At 35.8% G+C, this 21,102-nt stretch overlaps 1 long non-coding RNA gene across 1 annotated transcript in view; it reads right to left on the minus strand.

Annotated features, from left to right (window-relative positions):
* The window catches only part of LOC105718181 (uncharacterized), a 53,701-nt gene extending 34,282 nt beyond the window's left edge, over nucleotides 1-19,419 (minus strand). The window contains exons 1-2 of the long non-coding RNA XR_001107699.3: nucleotides 19,223-19,419; nucleotides 17,793-17,851 (exon numbers count right to left, since the gene is read on the minus strand). This is a non-coding gene — a long non-coding RNA (uncharacterized LOC105718181). The remainder of the gene's footprint in view (nucleotides 1-17,792; nucleotides 17,852-19,222) is intronic.
* Nucleotides 19,420-21,102: the final 1,683 nt, after the last annotated feature.

The following is a 21,102-nucleotide window of genomic DNA, read 5'->3' on the forward strand; positions in this document are numbered from 1 at the left end:
TCTAAAATGTATATGGCCATCAGAAGAACCTGGAGGAGCAAATACATACACATTTATAAAGTTCAAAGACTTAAATCACCTGATTTTAACCTGTAATATAAAGCCATAATAACTCAGATAGCATAGTATTGGTATAAGGACAGATATATATATATATATATATATATATATATATATATATATCTGTCCTTATACCAAGGGGTATATATATATATCCTTATACCAAGGATATATATACCTATATATATATCCTATACCAGATATATATATATATATATATATATATATATATATATATATATATATATATCAACAAAACAGAACAGAAAGTACAAAAAATAGATTCATGTATGTAGGCAATTGATTTCCTATAAAGGTGTCAAGGTATTTCATCAGAGGAAAAGATGATTTTGTTACAAATTGTGCTGGAACAATTATCTATTTAAAATGAACCTCAAGTCTTATCACACATCATATACGAAAACAACTCAAAATAGATAATAGGCCAAAATATAAGGAACCAAAACTGTAAAATTTCTAAAACAGTTGTTAAATCTCAGTGTTAAGTGCAGAGGTGTCTGCACTTAAATACAAATTTCCATACTATTCTATAGTATTCTCAATATTGAAGCATTCTGTCACGTAATTTAACTCTAAAACATTTCTTATTATTTTCCTTAATTTCTAAACCAATTTTGGGTGTGCCTAGTTTATTTCTCTCTTAAATAATGTATTCCTTAGGCTTCAGCTTTTTTGTCTTATTCTAAAAGTGTTTTTCCTGGTGTTCACAGTTCTTCTCTGGTCTCTCTTTCTCTCCATGTGGTGAAAGACCCCCACACAAGTCAGGAATAATTATCAGATTCATTGTGCCTACGGTCAATCGAATATCTTCACCTCAGTGTCACATGGACAAATAGAATTCATTGTATCTTAGTTAATCTAAAAAACATCCTCCTTCATGTCTGCATCTTTTCCGTTTTGCTTAATGGCTTTATATTGCTCGGCTTGTCTAGAAACCTGAGCGGTCTCTAGATTTACTTTTCCCTTTTATCACAACATTCAGGGAGTCATCAAATTATATTGATTTCATCTCCAAGGTTTTATTGAATATTTTCGCCTTTCTCATTTCTGCTGAAATTTTAGTTTCCTACCATACCCTGAAACTATACTCTCTATGGCCTATTGGGGTTATGTCACCCCATATATATGACCTGATAACACATTCTTTGTGCTGCCACTAGATCTATCTTCTGTCACAATCTGATGCTAACCTACTGGTTAGCCCTACCTCAGAACACTTCTCTTTCCTAATATTCCAGCCTTGCAAAACTACACCCGTATCTACTAAATATGCATTTCATTCTCCAACATGGTGTTCTCTCTATTTCAAAAACGTTTTCTTCCCTTCACCATCTACCAAATACCAAATCAACCTTTAGCTCTCTGTTCAAATTTCTCCTTCATAAAATCTTCCTTGCTTCCTCAGACAGACTGAGCTATGTTCTTTTCTATTCCCATAGTATCTTTTTGTGAATATTTCTAACAATAGTAATTGTCACATTATATCTTTATTACTGCTTCTCTGCCTCCTTTTTTGATGAAATTTGAGCTTACCGCAGGCAAAATCTAAATTTTACTTAAAACAATAATTCTTAACACAATGCTTGCAGCATAATCAGTACTCAAACTACGTCGGATAAATTGATATAAATGGATGAATTAAGAAACAGAAGTTTTGTAATTGTCCTTCTAGAGACATCTCTACCTCCAAGTCAAAAACGTTGCTTTGCCATTAACTTTGAAGGTAGTATTCATTGAGATATTTTCGTGGGTGAAGATCTTTAAACCTCTAGTTATCATGGAAAAGAAAAGATAATTAACATTTATTTTACCTTCTGTAGACATTCTAGTAAGCTAGATGGTTTACCTATACGATCTCATTTAGTCCTCACAGCAGACTTTTAAGATATTGTTAGTTTCAGAGTAGCTAACTGAATTAGTTAAATTAGGTTTGGCTATGAGTAATAGAAAATATAACAGTGGCTTAAACAATCATCATGGACTTAAGGTCCTTTACTCTTGCTACACTACCATTTTCTACACCTTGGTCCAAACTGATTGTTCTAGCTCCTGAAGGAAGGAGAAAAGAAAGGGAAAAGAACATGCCTCCTCCTTCCAGGAGGTTACACCATTGCTTTCACTTCTGTATCACTGGCTGAACATTGTTGCTAGTGCACACTAACTGCAAAGGAATCTTGGAAGAGTTGTTTTTATATAAGATATGTATAATCCTGGCTAAAACCCTGGGGATTTGTTTCTAAAGAATAAGGGCAGGCCGGGTGCAGTGGCTCACATCTGTAATCCCAGGACTCTAGGAGGCTGAGGCAGGCAGATCATGAGGTCAGGAGATCACTGAGGCAGACAGATCATGGAGTTTCACCATATTAGTCAGATCACCTGGTTATTTGTGTTGTTTTAAATCACTATTTTGAAAAATGTAGATCAAAAAGCTAAGTCTGGTTAAAAACTTCCCCAAACCAGGAAATCCCATTAGGCATCAAACACAGAAGCGTTACAAAAACTCTGTTTCATCTCAAGCAAGAGTTTTACGCAATTCTCGCAAGAAAGACCACTTTATTAGTGTCGAAATGAAGAAATGGGACTGTGGTCCTAAATGTGAACAGACTCCTTAACATGCCATTAAATAAGGACAAAATGGAAGTGGAGGCCAGTGATTTTGCTTTAGTGGTGAGTTACTTAGGATGAGCTGCCTGGGAAGGGTGCAAGAATAGATAACTAACTTTAGGTTGTTTGTATTCTGTCATCCATCGACTTGCTTACTTTTTTAAAGGGTGATCTACATGGAAAGTGTCTTAACATATTCCATGCAGCATAAAAGACCTTCATGAAGCCAGTCAACGTCCAGACATTATTTTCAACTTTTTCTTGGATTAGGATTAAGACTTCAACAAAGCCTATAGGTTATCCCAAACAGTGACGATTGTTAATGAATTGGAGGCAGAATAACATACTCCCGATAGGCCAGTTGTGGTGGCACACACCTGTAATCCCAGCACTTTGGGAGTCCGAGGTGGGTGGATCACCCAAGGTCAGGAGCTCAAAACCTAGCATCAACTTCTTCTCAGTGTTCTTAAAAATGATTGTACACATTAGTTATAGCTATTTTACTGGATTTCAATTCCAGTTACAAAATAAAATATTGCGGAAGAAATTTTTGGTGTCTCTATTTATATATCTTTCTTTATTTTAAAATTTACATATAGCAAAATTCACTCTTTGTGGTGTACAGATCCATGGGGTTTGATTCACAATGGTTTCAGCACTCCCAAAATTCCCACACACTCTCCTTTTTCAGCCAACTCTTCCTCCATTCCAAACCCCAGGCAACCATTGATCTGTTCTTTTTCCTCATCATTTTTTGCCATTTCCAGAATGTCATATAAATTGAATCATTCAGTATATATGTAGCCTCTTGGGTCTGTTTTCTTTGTTTTTGTTTGTTTGTTTGTTTTTTTAACTTAGAAGAAAGCATTTGGGATTCATCTCTATTATTTGGTCAATTAATTTAATTGCATGGATATACCATGGTTTGTTTCTCCATTCAACAATTGAAAAACATTTGGATTTTTTCCAGGTTTTATCAATAATGAGTACAGTTGCTGCAACTATTCATGTACAGGTTTTTACTAAATTTTCTTTTTTTTTTGGTGGGGGCATAAATACCAAACAGTAAAATTGCTGGGTCATAGGTAAATGTATGTTTGATTCTATAAGAAATTGCCAGCACATTTTCCAAAGTGACTGCACCATTTTGCATTCCCATGAGCAATTTATGAGAGTTCCTATTGCATCACGTCCTCACCGTTCATTAGTATTATCTTTGTTTTAACCATTATAATAGATGGATAGTAGTTAAGGCATTTATTTAGCTTTACCCTAAACTATTTTCCAGGATATGGACCTTTAGAAATACTTCCTTATTTTAGTAACAAATTCAATAAGCATTTAAATGATGATCAAAGTCAAAGATTTGATTCTGTAATAGACAAATAACAATCTCTTTGCCCTTTGTCATAGCACTGAACTCAATTCACTGTTTGCAAATGCATCCTTTTTGGTATCAAGCCTGCAAACAGCTCATAGAAAAGTCAGGCCATTATTTGGAAAATAAACCCAAAGTTACTGTTCTGTTCATAGTCGCATTTTCTTAATACACGAAGAGTAGCAACAATCAAAATGAGAATGATGAAGACTTTAAGAAAATGGAATACTTTTAAAGTGCCAAACACTATCACAGGGCATTTAGGGCATTTAAATTTCCATCCAACACAGTTCAGTTAATACTACCCAGTCAGTGCCACACGAATTATCCTTCTGTTCTTTTTCTTGTTAAAGTTATCTCAATTAAGTCGTTTTCTCCAAACTTTGAACTTTTAAGGCAAAAGAGAGAAAGATAAAATCTGTGGGTTACTTTGGTAACAAGTTATATTCTTTCTCAATGAATTTTCCATGACATCTGTTTAGGAAAATCTCAGAAGATACCAAAATGAGATAATGATGGGGTTTTATATTTATCAAAGGCAGCCTTACCCCCATGCACAAACACACTAACTCACCATTGCATGGGAGGATGCTTTTGTGTGCCCAGAGGCACAGTCAGTGAAAGGAAACTGTTTTTAATGAAAAAGACCTCACTAAATCCTCACCAAAAGCTGGAGCCATCTGAGCTTGACCTTTCTGATATTTCTATCAATTTGACTTCCCTTTTGCTTTTGATATACATATGTATCAACATATATACACACACATATATATATACACATACATGTATATATATGTGTATATATACACATATATATTTTACACACACACACATTTTTGCCTTGTTCTGCTTTCAGATTGAACTTGAGAACACATTTAAGGAAGTTCTCAGCAATACGGTATTTTCAGAGAAGAACTTTTCATGATGCAGAAAAACACAACTTTATTTTGAAAGCTTTATAGTTGTTCTCAAGTAGTGCCTGACTCAGGCAGAGGCTTTTACCACCAGTCATAAAGCGCTGAGAACAATTTAGGTTGAGAGTACTGTGACTGGCACTCTGGGAATCGAATAATTTTAATGAGATAGGAGCTTTGCTCACTAGGTTTGTTTAAATGACACTTAATTTATTATTCAGTAGAGAATCTAAAGATCTATAGATCTGTAATCTAAAGAGTGATTACTAAGACATATAATGTCAATTTCTTTCTTTATAACCACCAGAGCAGGAAATTCTTTGACCTTAATTTAAACCATAAATTTTCCAGAAATACAAATAATGCTGGCCACTGGTAATATTTTAAGATGTTTATGCACATATTTCCCTATTTAAGATGAGAATATATCAGAGCCACTTCAGGCTCTAAGTTTGTCTGGCTCTTACTGTGAATAGTGTCCGTTTTTTTTTCTGAATCTCTTCTCCACAATATCAATTCCCCAGGTGCTGCCTTGTTGTTTCTGTAATTCTCTAAGTGTTTTCATTCGCTCCTTGACCTTCAATGTTCTCCTTCCATGAGCAGCACCAGCACATCTAAATCTATGCCTCAGGCTGTGACATTTCACCTTTAGTTCAGTCTTGAATTCCCAATTGCCTAAAGACCTGAAGATCCGAGTGCCTTGCTGGTGCCACAGACACTTCTAAAAATGAATTCTCTACCACCTGACATTAAGCCAGTGTCTCCTCCAGATTCACCTCTTCCTGCTACTGATGCTCCATTGGTCCAGACACTCAGATACCCAAGCTCTTATCTTTTGGACTCCTCTCTCAATATCTATACCCAGGAAATGTCTATAAGCAATTTTGCTTTATTTTGTTTTCCCACAATGTATTTTACTTTCATATTTTCATCGCCGGGTACTCAATATCATTAAATAATATTTCATACATTAATTAATCCATGCATTAAGTAAAAGGCTCAATTATCAAACATCTTAATGGCTACAAGACAAGATTGCCTAAATTCTCCTTCCTTCCTTCCTTTCTTTCAAGATGGAGTTTCGCTCTTTCGCCCAGGCTGGAGTGCAGTGGGGTGATCTCTGCTCACTACGACCTCCACCTTCCCGTTTCAAGTGATTCTCCTGCCTCAGCTTCCCGAGTAATTGGGATTACAGGTACCCACCACCATGGCCAGCTAATTTTTGTATTTTTAGTAGAGATGGGATTTCACCATGTTAGCTAGGCTCGTCTTGAACTCCTGACCTCATGATCCACCCACCTCAACCTCCCAAAGTGCTGGGATTATAGGTGTGAGCCACCGTGCCTGGCCCTAAATTCTACTTTAATAGGCTATTTTCCTACCCTCAAACACCAAATAGTTCCGTTCAAATAAAGTCTAGAAAGCTCAAAGCCCTGACTACTTTACTCGAGGCTCAATGAAGACTGACCTGCACTTTTTCAAGGCTTGTATCTTGCTACTTCCTTATATGCACCCTACACCCCAGCCAAACTTTTGCTTTCAAATCCCCAGCATGGCATATTTTCAGCGGCCATACCTTTGTCTATATTCTGTCCATCTACAATTGTTGTCCAACTTATTCACCTATTGAAATCTGATCTTTCCCTTTAGAATTTGTGCTCCACTTTAACATACATCAGAATAAACAAAAAAGATTATTAAAAATCCAGATTTTCCTACCCAATCTCAGAATTTTGGTTTAATAAGTCAGGGGAAGGACCCAAGAATCTATATTTTTAACAAGTTCACTTGAGTGATTCTCATGCAGGTGGTCATGGGACAAAAAATATTTGGAAAACACTGTAAGGACCTAAAATATAGACTGTCTAAAGTTTTCATAGATGTCACTTGTTAAAAACTATTTCACTTTTTAAGGAATACATCAAGTATCTTTATTAAATCTAAAAAGAAGTGAATTCACTATCAGAGAGCAGCCTGAATTAGCATCTTGATTCCATCCCAAATAAATTGACTAATGCCTGTGACACTCTTTTGTAGTCTGTAGAATGGAGTAAAGAATAGTATTCACTTAATAACATTGTTTTAAGCTATGAGAAGCACTTGGCCTGGGTCTGACACAGAGAAAAAAATTACATATTAGCTATTATTGCATTTCTTACCATAGATTCCTAGATGCAAAAATAGTTTTATGGCTTTGGATTATAATCCTGGCCTCCCTTTTTAGTCCCTGTCAAGCATCGGGTTTATTTTTGAACATGCCCTTTCTCCTTAACCAATCATGTAAGTTCCTAAAAAGTGGTGATCATGTTTATAGAGTGTGCATTAAAGAAAAAACAAAGCTCAATAACTATGCTATTTTATTCTGTGTGTATTACCCATCCCTATCTCTGAATAAAGTAAATGTTCAATAAATATTTCAAACTAGGTTAACGCAGAAGTTTCATATGTATTTTGAGCAACTAGGGTATGCATTAGAGAATGTTAAAACTATATGGATCACAGTAATTATGCATGCAAATCTTTTATTTTTGTATGTTCAGAAGAAGAGAATGAAGCCCAGAGAGGTAAAGTGATCAATGCTCTGCAGTCAATTGGTGGCAGAGCTAGGTTTGGAACACAAGTCTCTAGCCCATGGGTCCAACACTGTATCTATTGCATCTCTGACACAACTGCTCCCAGAACCTGTGATTTCCACCAAGATTTCAAAAATGGGAATAAAATATTAGTAGAAGTCTTCTGAACATGTTCATAAGTAGAACATTCTGTGCATGTGTAATATTATAAGTAACTGAGTTTTCATAGAAGTAAGTAGGCAAATGCATTTTCTTCATTGAAAATTACATAAAACCAAGTGTACAAAGTACAGCTTAAAAGTAAGGATGCCTATGAATAGTATCCGAGTTGGGATCTTACCCTTTTAAAACTCCGAGGAGTAGATTTTCAGGCATGACATGCTGTGTCCTACTTTTACAGTAGAACAGGAAGTAGACTAACCGAGAGGAATTCTATGGGTCCCATGAGCTGGCAAACAAACAAACAAAATGACTCTATGTCTAGGAATGGTATTCATACTCCAAAGTCCTTGGTCCATCCAAGATATCTTGTGTCTGTAATGTCAAAACTAATAAGAGAAAGGAATGAAGACAAAGTCCAGAAGTCTGGCAGTTGCTTATTTCCTATTGGAAGCCATGATAACTTATGTCTGTGTGATTAAAACAAATGGTTGAGACATATCAATGATATCTTATTGATCAGACAGCCATGACCAAATATTGATACCAGGACAAAATGAAATAGTCCTATAAACCAGACACACCAAGATTTCAAAATTATTGGTTTAATCTCATATATATTCCCAGTTGTCCACATGCAATATGGGATACCCAGCCAAATATCTTTTTGGTTATCTTTAAAAATCAAACACTTTACACTTTCTTGAGTGTTTGTTCCATGATCTCACATGTTTTTACTTAGATTTTCCTGATAGAGTGCCTATTTTTTAAAATCATAGCTTTATCCAATATTCGTACTTATTTTATCTTTTTCCATTATGTTGCAGTAACTCTCCTTTAGTATTGTAATATTTGTTTCTGCATTGTGGCTTTTTCTACCACAGATGTATATTAAGACATAACTAAATTCAGAAATTAACTCTGAGATCCTATTGCAAATGTATCCATTTTGCTGCTTTTGACCCCACACATATCTTTTGGCTAAGAGTAAGAGAGAAAGAAGAAAACCAATGCTCTTATTCACTTCAGAATAAACAATATGTATCATCCCAGACCTGTGGGAACCATTTCCAGGAAATATGGATCATCACATTGGCTCTCGTTACCAGAACTGTGCAAGGCAAAGGAAGTCCCTCAAAACACAATGAATTATCAAATGGGGAAAAGGTCACAATTGCTGGCAAAGACTCATTCTTTTCTTCATTCATTCAACAACCGCATTTTGATTATACCTTATTAACAAACTGCTGTGCTCATAGAACATTAACTCTTTGGATGGCATGTCCGTCAAGTGTCCCAGCAAGAAAAAAAAAAAAGGCCACATTCAATGGACTTGAGGAAGATTTAATAAAGAAACTATTAGCAAAATTATGGTTAGAGTTCAGAGAAATCAAAAAACAGAGGCAAAAACTAAAACCCAGTGGTAGCCTAGTGCTAAAAATGCCAAAATTGTTGTTATTCCTAGGCCTAAACACACACAAGGGAAGAGAGATGTTACTGGATCCTGGCAGGAGAGACTCCTGTAGAGAAACTGCCATAAAAAGAGGATAAAGCTCAGGAGAGGAACACAGGCAGCCTTAGTTGACCTCACAGAGAGGGTAGTGGGGTTAGACAAAGTGACCTCACTTTTCTCTCTTCAACTGTAGGGTCCCATTGGAGACTTAATGGGGTTTGTACAGGTCAGCCTTCCAGGTTACAGAGCAAGATGGAGAGTAGCAGAGTAGACACAGAAGAGCAATCCCAAGATAGCTCACCCAGAGAACAGCACTCACTCTGACTACCCAACTTCACTGAAACTAAAAGAAACTTCATCGTGCTTTAGAGGAGAATAATCTGGGCCAGATACCCAGTTTGGGTAAATAAATAAAATACTGTGTATGTTTTATATTTTGCAGAGATGTGGAAGATACCTAAAACCTGTGTTTAATGAATTGAAAAAAAAATTACTCTGATATGTATATTTAACTTCCAGAGACCTAATAATGAATAGCGGGTATACAGACTCTAAGGAAACCCCCGTGATCCCTGCATCCAGGCATTCATGCCTTTGTGAAATCTGCTTCCCTTGAGTTTAGGCAGGATCTAAGACTAGCCTCTAACCAATAAAATTGCAAAGGTAATAGGCTGTCACTCCTGCAATTATGTCATTCATATGATAAATGTGCTGATGTCCCTCCTATAATTATATTGCATTATATAAAGCTGCCCTGCTAGCAGGCTCATGCTGGAGACTTTCTCTGTTGCTGGCTTTGAAGGAATGACCTGCCTTGTTGTGAAAGGTCTGCTCAGCTTCTGGGGAGGCCTCAGGGAGATTTTACTCAAGACTGAAGGCAAAGTTGAAACAGGCACATCGCATGGCCAGAGCAGGAGCAAGAGAGACAGTGCATAGGGGAAGATACCACACGCCTTCAAACAACCCGATCTCATGAGAAATGAGAACTCACTCACTCACTCGCTATCATAAGGACAGCACCAGACACCTCCAGCACTGAGGATCACAATTCAACATGAGATTTGGTGGAAACATATATTCAAAATAACACATCCATCACTTCACATAGTTAGTGTGTTTGTGTGTGTGCGTGTGTATGTATGTGTGTGTGTGAAGAACACTTAAGATCTACACTTTTAGCAAATTTTAAGTATAGGATACAGCATTAACTATAGTTAGCATGCTATACATTAGGTCTGTAGAACTTAGTTTATATCAGAAAGTTTGTACTCTGTGACTGACGTCTCCTCATTTCCCCCATCCCCATCGCCTGGCAACCACTATTCTACTTTCTGTTTCTTTGAGTTTGATTTTTTTTAGATTTAACATATAAGTAAGATCATATGGTATTTATCTTTCTGTGCTTGACTTATTTCCCTAAGCATAATGCCCTCAAGTTTCATCCATGTTGTTGTGAATGGCAGAATTTCCTTTTTTTTATATATTTTTTCAATCTGGTAGACATCTTGATTCTTTCCAAAGGACCCAGCTAGGCCACCCGGGACCCCTGACTTGCAGAACCTGTGAGATAATGAATGTGTCTTGTTTTAAGTCATAAAGTTTGGTAATTTGTTATGTGACAGTAGAAAACTAATATAAATGAGCATTTCATTTTTCCATATTGCATTATTTATTAACCCCTTATAATTCATATTCTCTCACATTTCCTAGAACTGGGCCTTGTGGCTCAGGTATTATTTTATTCAATATCTGTGCAGGACTTTACCGCTTACAAATGATTTTCGTAAGCATTAAATCAACTGTTCATTGAGGTAAGCCCATGTTGTTAGTCTCGGATAAAGGAACAGACTGTGAAGTTTGAATTGACGTACCCAAGGTTAACTACTAAATGGCAACTTTTGGCTTTTGTCCCTTGACCTCTGACTACAGTCCCAGTTTATTCCACTCTGTGCACTGCTTTCCTTAATTTAGCCCCAGATTATTAAAACAGCGCTAATGAGCCATACTTTCAGTCCTTTGAAGGACCAGCTACATTCATTCTGCTCCCCATAAAGGCAAAATGCCTTCTCTTTGCCTCAAAAATAGGTGTCTTACTGGCCCCAAGATGAAAAATTTCTGCCAGTAGGAAAATTCCCATGGAAAATTCAGTCTCCTTTAGTTGATCATGGCTCAGCAGCTCATCCTTATCTAAAATTAAGGTTTGAATTGCAGTTAGGAGTGTTACTAGCAACAGCAGCAAAGACGTAAAGCTAACATTTAGAAATATTTATTGCACAGTCTACCCAGGCTTGTTTTTTCCTTAAAATAGCTGAAAATAAAAGGACTTTGGCAAAACACCTTATGATAAAAGCCCAGGCTCAAAACCTTATTAGAGACCAGAGCAGATGGCAATATTAGTTAACATTTATTTATTTATTTTTTATTTATTTATTTATTTTGGTAAACTGCTCTGTTTAAAAAAATATTTGAAAATGATTCAAAAGACCTACAATTTACCTCCTTGTGAATAGCCAATGGTGGAATTCTATCTGCGAGGTCTGTTGCTGGTTTGATCTAAAGGCCAGTGAATGGCAAATAACACACATGACAATCTCTTTGGAAATGGAGCAGAGCGTTTTCTATGATGGAGATCAAAGGCACTAGTACAAAAAGTCATCAAAGTGGGCACCTGTAATAATATAAAAAGGAGTGATTGAAGTAGTCCTGCCCTTGTGTTTCACATGAGTCCATTTGAATAGTTATCATTAACATTTCTCCCCATATTTGTCTCTTTACTTAAACCTGTTAGTATCATTGAAGCTATGAGAGCTTAAGAATAATTTTATAGCAAATAAGAGATTGCTTAATGGTGCCAAATATTTAATAAGCTTCTAGAAAATATTCTGTTTTAGTTTGGCTCAAAATTTGGCCCAAGATGAGAGAATGTGTTTGATTGTTGGTTGCTTGTTTTTCTGAACCTACGTTTTAAAAAACAGCAGCTTTGGAAATAAAGTTGGATCCTATGATTCAATCTTGGAATGCTCTTGCTGTGTGTCTGTGTGTCTTTTATCAGGGCCCTTGATTAGAAAGAGAAGCGAATGGAGCCCTTTTTGTTCCATCTCTCCCTGTTATTATATTCATTATGAATTTTTCCCTTTCTTTCCGCCAATTAGGACTGGTCCCAATATGGTGGGACCTCCAGAGTACTACCGCTGTCTCTCATGCATAACTCTTTCCAGAAATCCCTTGGCTTGAAATTCAATCCTTTTTTTTAAATGAGGAAACACAATACCACTGAATCCCAAATAATTTATATTTAAAGCTTCCATAACCTAAAGACTTATCAAGATAAAATGAGAATGATACTATTTTTACCCTTACCTAAACCCACAGGCTCACTGCGTGCCAAAATATTTTAAATACTTAGCCCTTGTTTCTTGACCTTGTCCAGAGAAACTTCTTATCATAGTGTCACTTTAGGAGAATCAGGCAGAGGGATTTGGATTCTAGTCCTGACTTCACCATTTACAAACTCTGAAAAAATTCTATATATATATGTAACCTCTCTAAGACGGTTTTCTAATCTATAAAATGGTAATAATAATCATGGCTTCTTGAGGCTGCTGTAAGGGTTGAATGAATAGTATACAAGGCCTTAACCCATCATCTGACACATGAGGGGTCATTTAAAGGTGTTAATATTTTATGACTGAAAATAGCGTATTTTTCTCTAATTGCCTTTTTCAAGTATTCCATCAGTTCCCTTTGGTTTTGTCTCATTCTTATTTGATTAACTTTGCCACAAACATCTGGACATTCTATCTAAACTGTATAAAGGAAATGTAAAAAACTCAAAAAGGATCAGTTTATTCTAGTCATAAATTTACTTTGGAAATTAGGTTTATCTTTATTGATTAATGATGGGGGTTCAGGACACACTACTTCAAAATATGTCACCTTGACACTTGAGAAGACTGCAGAAGCAGGATTTCTCTGACCTTCTCCCAGTCCTTGTCCTTTGCAGCTATCATAAAAACTAGGAAGAGTTTGTTAGGGTTTAGAAACCAATACCCCAAAATATGCCATTTTTACATTTATAGAGCACTTGACATAACTAACTCCACTTTAGAAAAAGTTTTCATTTTGTATTTCGTAAGACCCTTTGCCCACAAGGTGAGATGTTTTACTTAATAAACAAAAACAAAACAAAACAAAGACTGCATCTAACCACAAGGGTAAGATGTTTTGCTTAATAAACAAAAAAGTAAAGACTGCATCTAACCAGGTAAGGAAACAAACAAGTACACTGTTCCATGATCAGTTGTCACTGGAAGACTCTTTAACCATAAAGGAGCAGGCGTTCAGCAGCTCAAATCAGCTGTCTTAACTGACACCATTTTCCAGTCATTTGTGCTAAGAACTCAGCATATGCCACTGAAGGCTCTGTCGTATCCAAGACTCTTCCTTGCAATATTCAGGGACTGCCAGGATCTGGTAACCATCCTCTATACTCTATGTTTATGACTTCAATCATTTTAAATTTTAGCTCCCACAAATAACTGAGAACATGTGATGTTTGTCTTTCTATGCCTAGCTTATTTCACTTACTATAATGATCTCCAGTTCCATCCATGTTGTTGTAAATGACAAGATCTCATGCTTTTCCATGGCTAAATAATACTCCATTGTGTATAAGTATCACACTTTATTTATCCATTCATCTATCGATGGACACTTAGATCACTTCCAAATCTTGGCTATTATGAACAGTGTTTCAGCAAACATGGGAGTGCTGGTATAGCTTCGATACATTGATTTCCCTTCTTTTGGGCATATACCTAGGAATAGGATTGCTGAGTCATATGGTTCCTCTATTTTTAGTTTTTTGAGGAACCTCCAAACTATTCTTCAGAGTGCCTATACTAATTTATATTCCCACAAACAGTGTACAAGGGTTCCCTTTTTTCCACATCCTCACCAGCATTTGTTATTGCCTGTCTTTTGGATATGGAGAGGTGGGGTCACATCAAGTTAAAAAGCCTTCTGCAGAATGAAGGGAACAATAAACGAAGTGAAGATTCAATGTGCAGAGTGGGAGAAATTATTTGAAAACTACGCATCTGATGAGGGATTAGTAATTAGAATATATAAGGAGCTCAAACAATTTTACTGGAAAATAAATCTAATAATTTGATTTTAGAAATGGGCAAAAGATTTGAATAGACATAGCTCAAAAGAAGACATGTAAATGTCAAACAGGCATATAAAAAGGCATTCAGCATCAACGATTATCGAGAAAAGCAAATCAAAACTAAAATGAGATATCATCTCTCCCCAGTTAAAAACCTTTTGTTCATTTTGATTATAAATTCTCTAATTTAATTTTTTTTTTAATTTGTCAGGTGCAGTAGTGAGAAGGAGGGAAAGAGTAGAACAAAGAGTAAGAAATGAACTGTGAACAATCAATTAAGATAATTCACTATCTTCAGAACAGCCTTCTTTTTTTTTTTTTTTTTTTTTTTTTTTTTGAGACAGAGTTTCGCTCTTGTTACCCAGGCTGGAGTGCAATGGCGCGATCTCGGCTCACCGCAACCTCCGCCTCCTGGGTTCAGGCAATTCTCCTGACTCAGCCTCCTGAGTAGCTGGGATTACAGGCATGCACCACCGTGTCCAGCTGATTTTTTGTATTTTTAGTAGAGACGGGGTTTCACCATGCTGACCAGGATGGTCTCGATCTCTTGACCTCGTGATCCACCCGCCTCGGCCTCCCAAAGTGCTGGGATTACAGGCGTGAACCACCGCGCCTGGCCCCAGACCAGTCTTCTTTTAATGTTCCGTTTGAGAGTTCTTTATACATTCTAAGTAGACGTCCTATGTTGAATCTTGTGATTTGCAAATATTTTCCTCTAGTCTGTAGATTAACTTGAGATTAACTTTTCATTCTCTTAATATCTTTTGCAGAGAAAAAGTTTTTAATTTTTATGAAGTCCAATATAGTAATTATATTCTCTTATGAGTAGTGCTTTTGGTGTTATATCTAAAAACTTCGCATCTAGCCCTACTCCCTAAAGTTTTTCTTTGCTTTATGCTAAAGTTTTTTAGTTTTACACTTTATATTTAAATCTACAATACACTTTGAATGCATTTTTAAATGAAGTATTAGGTTTAGGTTGAGACTCAATTATTCTCCTTTGGATATCTAATTTCCTATAAATCCCTATTTTATTCAAAGATTGAAGCCCTATTACCTCACTTAGAACAAACTTCATCCATTAACAACTATTTTGCAGGTAAAGGGAAGCTAAATATAAGTAAAGTACTAACAAAGCTAATTATGTTCAGGTGCATGGATGGTTTACCATAAAATTCACAATGGAGAACACTGTGTGGGTAAGGAATACAATTTCTTTTTGAAAATAATGTGGTACATGTATATATTTTCTTTCTCTTTTCACATGCACTGTTTAGATTGTATACATGGGGAGATGAATATCCATTGTCCTTTGCACTTTCTGGATGATAAATTAGAAAGGAAGAATCCAAAGAATGAAGTCATGCTATTTGTCCTCATTTCTGATCTGGGAAACTAGAGGAAGTTAAGATGGTTAGTATTGTTATCATTTTTCCACCTGAACCCTAGGAAATAGGAATTTAAAGTCATTAAATGTGTTCTCTGTAATCAACAAATTATAGAGTTATTTTTATTAATTTTCTTGAAAATATAAATATAAGCCAGAGGTTCTTGTTCATGGATCATTTCTAGGGATTTCATAAGACCACCAAGCACACTGAAATCCATACAGTGAATAGGTCCCATGTAATCTACCTACATTGATTAAACCAAACCCATTCACTTAAACTTTATCAATTATTTTTTATCCTTTACCATGTCCCAGAAACTGGACAAGAGACCCAGAATACAGAAGTGAAAAAGATTATTTAGACAGCAGTAAGTTACATAAGGTAAATTAAACAAGGCAATGGGATAGAAAACAATGACCAAGATGTGGAGAAGACTTTGGATTGGGTTGTCAGGGCATGACACTCACTAGAGAGATTCCATTTGAGCTGAGATGTAATAAAAGTGATCCAAACATGTTGATTTAGGGAAAAACTACTTCAGGAATTGTAATCATAAAGCTCCCAAGATAGGAATAAGCTGGGTGACCTTGATTTAGAGAAGAAAATCAAGGTATGTAGACTCTAGGAAGTAAGATTAGGTACTGCTAGGCACTAAACTGTGTTTCTTAAAAATGTATATGTTGAAGCCCTAACCCCCACTGTTACTGCATGAGAGATATGGCCTTTAAAGTGGTAATTAAGATTAAATGAAGACTAACAGCAGGGCACTAAGCTGATACGATGAATGTTCTTATAAGAAGAGACACCAGATCTCTCTCTCTCTCTCTATCTATCTCTCTCTCTCTCTCTCCATGCACAGAGAAAAGACCATGTGAGGACACGGTGAGAAGGAGGCCATATGCAAAGCAGAAAGGAAGACCTCACCAGAACCAAAAACCAACCCTGCTGGCACCCTCATCTTGGACTTCTAGCCTGTCTCAGAACTGTGAGAAAATAAATTTCTGGTGTTTCAGTCACTCAGCCTGTGGTCATTCGTTACGCAACCCTAGCAGACAAACAGGGACCTAATTTAAGAATTGGTTAAAAATGAGGCCAGTTAGGAATTTGATATGCTATGGCTAGGAAGGTTTGATTTATTCTAAGTGCAATGGAATGGAGCTGGGGATATAAATTTGAGATTTATTGGCAGGTGAAACATATTTTAAAACAGACTAAAATTAAATTTCCTAAGGACAGAATGTAGATAGAAAAGAATCAAGGTTTTATGACCAAAATCCAAGTCACTCCAATATTAGAGTTCTCCCAAACATTTAAAGAAGGCTCACGCTGATTCTATATAGCATCTTCCAAAAATTAGAAATTCTTTACAGCATCTTTCCAGCTCATTTTATGAGGCCAAGATAATACAACTAAAGAGACTACAAGAGAAAAACTATAGATCAATATCTCACATGAACTTAGACATAACATTTCTAAACAAAATATTAGCAACTTGAATGCATAATTCTTTTTTACATAAGAATTACATAATTGCATAATTCTTACTATGTATTTCTTATTATATAATTATGTAATTCTTACGTAAAAAAGAATTATGCACCATATCCAAGTGGGATTTATTCCAGGTATGCAATGTTTTTAAATATTTGAAAATAAGTCAATATAATCTACCACATTAACAGGATAATCACATGATCATATCAGTTGATGAAGATCAAATCTATGATAAAATTCAACATCTATTTATAATTTTGAAGAATCTCTCCAAAAATAAGAAACACAGGGGAATTATCCTCAAATTGATAAAGATCATTTACAGAAAACACAAAAGCTAGCATTACACTTAATGGTGAGAACCTGAATTAGTTCCCCCTAAGATCAGGACCAGGCAAAGATGTTTGCTATCATCACTCTTATTCCACATAGTGCTGTGTAAGTTCTCACTGGTGCAGTGCAATAAGGCACACGGTGGAAATAAAGGCACTGAAATTATTTTTAGTTAATTCTGTGTTGCTATAACAGAATGCCACAGACTGGATAATTTATTAAGAAAATTGTTTATTTCTTACAGTTTTGGAGGCTCAGAAGTTCAAGGTGCAGGGACCCGCATCTGGTGAGGGCCTTCCTGCTGCATCAACACATGGCAGAAGGCAGAAGGGCAAGGGTGCAAGAGAGAAAGAAGGATGGGGGAAGGATTATATGAAGGGGCCAAACTCATCCTTTTTATCCAGAACCCACTCCTGAGATAATTAAGTCATTCCTACAATACATCATTCATTAATCCATTCAGAGCCCTCATGACCTAATCACTTCTTAAAGGTTCCAACACAAAAACTTTGGGGGATGCATTTAGGGGATTAAGTTTCCAACACAAAACTTTGGGGGATGCATTCAAACTATTGCTAGTTTGAATTAAAAAAAATTTAACTGTTTCTATTTCAAAAGACATAATTGTATATGCAGAAATTGCCAGGCAATCTTTTAAAAACTGCTAGAACTAATAGATTAGTTTAGCAAGATCATAGGATACAAAACCAACACACAAAAATCAATCATATTTTTATATGCTAGCAATGAATATGTGGAAAATGCAATTAAAAATACAAGATTATTTACAATTATTTCAAAAGAGAGAAATAATTAGATACAAATCTAACAAAGTACACGTAGGTTCTCTATGCTGAAAATGACAGGGCACAAAGCGACAAAAGCAAAGGACATTTAAATAGTGGAGAGATGACCTTGTAATGGATAGGAAGATTCGATATAATAAAGATGTCAATTATCTCCAACTTTATCAACAGGTGGAATTCAATTCATATCAAAATTTCCACTTGCATCTTTCAGAGTTATCAAATATTTAGGGGCTTGTAAAGAGCACAGAATACCATTTAAATTGAAGTCAAAAAATATCTTTCTGACACTCTAGAAGAGATTTGAACTTTTAAGAGATTATCTACATGAGAAGCTTTGATAAAAATTTCAATGCTTTCTTGAAAATATGTGATCAGAAATGCTGAGGAAAGATACCAAAACTTTGCTGGGTGGTTATTTTCAGGTTATCAAACTCTTAAATCACGTATTTTAAAATGATTTACATTTGTGGAAATTTTAGTAATAAAAATTTAAAAACATCTGCTTCAATAAGCACATTCCCCTGAATTCAGAAAGCTGACATAATTTGTGAGCCAAAGTCTATGTTCACATCTTTTCTATTTCAAATGTAAATTAAATATAACACTTGGGAGATTATAAAGAATGTAATTTGGCCCAGAGAAAGTGGCTGCCTTAATTTAACATTCTTTCTTAGACTGAAGCGGGGTACATGTTCCTCAGTTGACATCCAGAACAACATAGGTCATTGTGTGATTTCCTAAAATCAGATCTTTTGCATGACACGCTCCCCACAAAGTGAAAAATGGCTGGCTTCCAGAGCTAGATTTTTTTAGGACAATTTTTCTAACACGTCGTAAAAATGCAACCCCATGTTCTTACTTACCTTAAGAACATTTCTTGTCAGATTCGTGACTTTGGTTTCACATATTGCTTTCCTAACTATTTCTCCAGGTGAGGGGTGAGTCCTCGCCTCAAGATCAATATACCTATTGCATGGAAGGAAGAAAAAAAGGCATTAGAAGAAGATGGAAAACCCATTCTGATGAGATAGCTGTTGGCTAGCTCTTGAAGACAGCTGTACATAAGACTGTACTAGCAAATATATTTTTAAATAGTGACATGATCACACATGAAGCTAGCCCAGCAAAATACTGTTCCCAAACTAAGATCTGAGATCCCCTGAGTGAGGTAGAAAGGCAAGAAGTGGTTTATATCAATAATGAACAGACAGCCAACATATTAAAATAGGTTTTCAAAATATAATAGACACACAGGGTATGTTGCAAGAGTTATAAAATAGAGAAGAAAATTACTTTTAAGCCAATCTTCAGTTTCTTGTAATAGACCAAGGAGCTTAGAGAATTACATATGAATGACTAAAACTATATATAAGAGGATATAAATATATTTATCCATATATCCTAGATAACTAACATATTAAGGCTTAGAAGTAGTAAAGTATTATTATTTTGCAAGATTTACAATAATGATTCTGATCCAAGAGCTATTTTTCCCCCAGGGGACATTTGGCAATGTCTGGAGACATTGTTGGCTGTCATGGTTGAGGTGGGACTTGGAGAAGCTACTGGCATCTAGTCAGCAGAGGCCAAGGATGCCACTAAACCTTCTACAATGCTCAGGACACTCCCTCATTCACATAAAGAATATTCTGACTCAGAATGGCAATAAAGTCAAGACTGAAAAAACTTGATTTAGATGTATCATTTGGGCAGGCATACAAATGAACTTTTAAGAAATCTTAAGTCTATGGCTGAGTTTATTTAAGGGAAAATATCAGATATCTGCTGCTGAATAAAGAACACACTTTCCACCTCACTTCTCCAAAAGATTAGTCAATACATTCATGTTCCCACTGCCACATCTTAAAAGATATGCTTGTTTATTTAATTTCCTAAATGAGGGAGAATAAGAACATTTTAAGTTATCTCGATAATTTCCAGAGGACCTCAGCAACTAGGACATTACACCTCTCATCTGAGGGGAAAAAAAAATGACAAACATTTCAGGATTTTTTTTGTTTGTTTGTTCTGGCAAAAACGGAAAGGCTACACATGCATTCACTTTCAAACTGAGACTTAAGGGCATTTTATGAGTCTTTTGAATGCCTCTCCAAGTTTTGCAGGAGTTGCTACATTGAAAGACTGTAAACTTAGTTGCCATAAAATAGACATTATTTTTAATTGTTTCCTCTCTGCCTTATCACATATATGTACAAAAAAGCAGCATCATGGAAAATCATTATTTACAGTTCTGAGCAGCTTTCATACAGTCATCAGTCTATAATCTAAAGTGTTTCTGCTTTGAAAGAAAATATATGGGAGCAACAATGTGAGGGAAGAAAACCTAGAAACTACCAGATGTTCTTGAAACCTTGTACAGATACTTATACAGATAATGTCTCTCTTTTGTAACTTCACTGATTCCAGGTATCATTATTCATGTGGAAGCGTAGGCCAGAAGAACTTGTCTCCAACTTTGAAGGTCAGTGTAAACCTCACCTCATCCAGGCTCTCTGAACATTGAGGCTGCATAAAGAATAGTTCCAGGAACCATTCAATTTGATTTACTTTTCCAATATTAAAATTTGGATTTTTTTAACTGAACATGCCAATTCCTAAAAAAATAGCATAAAAAAAGAAAACCAGGCCTTCTTGCATTAAATATCTGGGGATGTTGAACATGCCCATCAATGAGTTGGGCCAAATATCTCTGAAGACGAAGTTTTGTAAATAATCATTTTAG

Source organism: Aotus nancymaae, unplaced genomic scaffold (assembly GCF_030222135.1).
Source record: "Aotus nancymaae isolate 86718 unplaced genomic scaffold, 86718_ANA_hifiasm-v0.15.2.pri h1tg000089l, whole genome shotgun sequence".
Taxonomy (NCBI): domain Eukaryota; kingdom Metazoa; phylum Chordata; class Mammalia; order Primates; family Aotidae; genus Aotus; species Aotus nancymaae.